Source organism: Nerophis ophidion, linkage group LG13 (assembly GCF_033978795.1).
Source record: "Nerophis ophidion isolate RoL-2023_Sa linkage group LG13, RoL_Noph_v1.0, whole genome shotgun sequence".
NCBI lineage: Eukaryota > Metazoa > Chordata > Actinopteri > Syngnathiformes > Syngnathidae > Nerophis > Nerophis ophidion.
Window position 1 is genome coordinate 39,574,805 of NC_084623.1, and position 4,072 is coordinate 39,578,876.

The window sequence follows — 4,072 nt, forward strand, 5'->3', positions numbered from 1 at the left end:
TTGAGGTACAGACCGTGGACTCATTCAAGTACCTCGGGGTTTGGGTGGACAATAAGCTGGACTGGACTGTTAACACGGACCACCAGTACGAGACTGCACTCCTTCAACATTTGTAAAAAACTCCTGTGGATGTACTACCAGTCTGTGGTTGCCAGTGTTCTGTTCTACATGGTAGTGTGCTGGGGGGGCAGTACATCTAAGAAGGACAGCTCCAGACTTGAGAAACTGATCAGGCGGGCCGGTTCTACAATCGGAATGAAACTGGACTCACTGGTGACGGTGGCAGAGAAGAGGACTGTTGACAAACTAGTAAGCATCCTGGATGATGCCAGTCACCCTCTGCATAGCGTTATCAGCAGCCAGAGGGGCCTGTTCAGTGCTAGACTGCTTCATCCCAAGTGCAGGACTAATAGACTCAAAAACTCCTTTGTCTCACACGCCATTAGACTGTACAACTCCTCCCTGGGGCGGGGGGCGGGGGTACTAGGATGACAGGGGATGCAAAACAATAACAGTGCAATACGTTTTCATAACATGGTCACTACTGCCTACTTTGTCTTGTTATATTCTTATTTTACTGTTATATTTTTATTCCCATTGTTGATTTTTATTTTTTTATTCTTATTGAAATATTTCTCCATTTTGTTTCCATTTAAACCCCCATTATTTACTTTTACTTTTATTTAAATTGATCTCAACTCTGTACGCTGCTGCTGGAATTTTAATTTTCCTGAAGGAATCAATAAAGTACTATCTATCTATCTATCTATCTATCTACTGATGACATAGTGCTGTATTTTACTTCTTTATCTCTTTTCCATTCATCCATCTTCTTCCGCTTATCCGAGAGCCCCGCCACACGGCGGAGGAAACTCATTTCGGCCGCTTGTACCCGTGATCTTATCCTTTCGGTCATGACCCAAAGGTCATGACCATAGGTGAGGATGGGAACGTAGATCGACCGGTAAATTGAGAGCTTTGCCTTCCGGCTCAGCTCCTTCTTTACCACAACGGACCGGTACAACGTCCGCATTACTGAAGACGCCGCGCCGATCCACCTGTCGATCTCAAGATCCACCATTCCCCCACTCGTGAACAAGACTCCTAGGTACTTGAACTCCTACACTTGGGGCAGGGTCTCCTCCCCAACCTGGAGATGGCACTCCACCCTTTTTCTGGGAGAGAACCATGGACTCGGACTTGGAGGTGCTGATTCTCATTCCGGTCGCTTCACACTCGGCTGCGAACCGATCCAGTGAGAGCTGAAGATCCCGGCCAGATGAAGCCATCAGGACCACATCATCGGCAAAAAGCAGAGACCTAATCCCGCGGCCACCAAACCGGAACCCTTCAACGCCTTGACTGTGCCTAGAAATTCTGTCCATAAAAGTTATGAACAGAATCGGTGACAAAGGACAGCCTTGGCGGAGTCCAACCCTCATTGGAAACGTGTCCGACTTACTGCCGGCAATGCGGACCAAGCTCTGACACTGATCATACAGGGAGCGGACTGCCACAATAAGACAGTCCAATACCCCATACTCTCTGAGCACTCCCCACAGGACTTCCCGAGGGACACGGTCGAATGCCTTCTCCAAGTCCAGAAAGCACATGTAGACTGGTTGGGCAAACTCCCATGCACCCTGAAGAACCCTGTCGAGAGTATAGAGCTGGTCCACAGTCCCATGACCAGGACGAAAACCACACTGTTCCTCCTGAATCTGAGGTTCGACTATCCGGCGTAGCCTCCTCTCCGGTACACCTGAATAAACCTTACCGGGAAGGCTGAGGAGTGTGATCTTTATCTCTTATTTTCTTTATCTCTTTTTTTCAACAAAAATGCTTTTCTCTGATTAGGGGGTACTTGAATTAAAAACATGTTCACAGGGGGTACATCACTGAAAAAAGGTTGAGAACCACTGTTATAACTTATACTCGTGATTATTTGATATAAAAATAACAGTTAAAAAAAAGAAATACAATAACGAGCCGGTCATTTTGAACAACTCTTTGTAGAGAATGGCTCCCTTTAAAGAGGGGTTAACAGTACATTAATACACATGCCTTCAGGATAGTAGTTAGTGACATGTTAACGGGTTTCATTTTATAATGTAGCAAGCGGAGGTGAGTTTGTGAACGAGTTAACGCAGACGAGTACTGGTGAGTCAGTAAAACAAACAGTTCGTTCATAGCTCGCACATCTCGACGGCGGACAGACGGCCAGAGGAGGCGCTAAGCAGCAGCATTTACGGTGACAGTCGGAGCCCCTGCGCCGCTAATGTTACCAGTCAGTCGGACACACGGAGAGACAGGCAGCTACACAAATATCCACAGTCCGAACAACAGGAGTCGACCGAACAGTGAAACAAAGCCGTTTTGTTCCGAGAGGAAGGCCTGCGTTGCCTTTTACCGTCGTGACGAATTGGGGGAAACGAGTGGAAACGCCGTTCACGAGAGGTATTGTGTTGCATTTCATGATATTTTTTTTATTTTAAATAATGTTTTGTGTTTACGACGTCCTCGCTTAACAACTGTAAACCCTGCAGGTAGTTCTTAAACGTTCGCCTCTAAAGGTGTTTTAGTACATGTTTATTAACATGCTGTTGCATTGGGCTTTATGGTGCAAACGCAGCCTTTGCCGGGGCCTGGGCATGCTAACTGAATGGCTGGCTAACTGCTGCCACTTTGATGAAAAGCAAGCCGCATTCATGCATTTTATGACACGTTCATTCTCACGATGAGCGAGTAAAGAAGCCTGCCGGGTTTGCAGCAGGCTTAGAAAGGAGGCCCGCTTTGCACAAGCGACATTCGGCGAGCAGTGATTGAAGCCCAAATAGGCCGCATTGGCGTCCAAATGGCGAGATGTTGGACATGAACATGTGTATTTGGTGCTCACTTTGCAATGCTGAGTCTCTCCTGGCCGCACAATGAACAAGTATGCATTGTGCCAGCTCGGCGCAAAGTTGGCAGGCTTTGCACCATCACAAAGCAGGCATGGTTGAACACTGATGGGCGGTGCTGAGCGTCACGTTACCACCCTAATGGGCAGGTCGCTGTTATTTATTGATTTTTTTTTTAGCTTAAAGGCCTGCTGAAATGAGATTTTCTTATTTGAACGGGGCTAGCAGGTCCATTTTTATGTGTCATACTTCATCATTTTGCGATATTGCCATATTTTTGCTGAAAGGATTTAGTAGAGAACATCCACGATAAAGTTTGCAACTTTCGGTGCTAAGACAAAAGCCCTGCCTTTACCGGAAGTCGCAGACTATGACGTCGCAAGTGTGGGGGCTCCTCACATATTCACATTGTTTATAATGGGAGCCTCCAACAAAAAGTGCTATTCGGACCGAGAAAACGACACTTTCCCCATTAATTTGAGCGAGGAATAGAGATGCGCGGTTTGCGGTCTCATCCGCGGATAAACCGCGGGTCGGGCGGTTGACATGACGAAAAAAATAGATTTTAATTAGATTCGGGCAGGTGGCGGTTGAACCATCCGGAAAATTTTGATATAAATGGTTCTGGGATCGGTATCCTTTGCCATTCAAAGAGCCATTTAAGACCCGTGTCATAAAGCGAAGAAGACAATAGGAGACGCTATTAATCTCTTGAATGACTGCCGGCAGTCACATAGATATTAAGTATTAGGGCGTGCTATGAAGCCATTGTCTTTGTCACTTTCTACAGCATGTACGATCTGCTTGTCAGTCCAGCATCATGTGTGTGGCTTCCGCGGCAATATGCACACGACTGCAAGGCATACTGGGTGACACAGAGTACACTATTGGTTGTGGTATAAACAATTTTAACACTCTTAATAATATGCGCCACGCCAATTAAAAACAACAAACACATTTCGGGAGAACATCCTCACAGTAACACAACATAAACGCAACACAACAAATACCCACAATTCTTTTGTATTCATGAAACTTCCTGAATATTTTATACACCCCGCTTCGGGTGGACGGGGGGTGGATGACGACTTTGGTGATGCGGTTGCGGATGATATACTTGCCTATCCGCGCATCTCTAGCGAGGATGAAAGATTTGTGATTGATGATATTGA

General features: G+C 46.2%; 1 protein-coding gene across 1 annotated transcript in view; it reads left to right on the forward strand.

The window, feature by feature from the left end:
* Positions 1 to 2,211: 2,211 nt before the first annotated feature.
* The window catches only part of cab39 (calcium binding protein 39), a 30,982-nt gene continuing 29,121 nt past the window's right edge, over positions 2,212 to 4,072 (forward strand). Inside the window, exon 1 of the mRNA XM_061918892.1 lies at positions 2,212 to 2,457. The gene's annotated coding sequence lies outside the window, so the exon portion shown is untranslated. The remainder of the gene's footprint in view (positions 2,458 to 4,072) is intronic.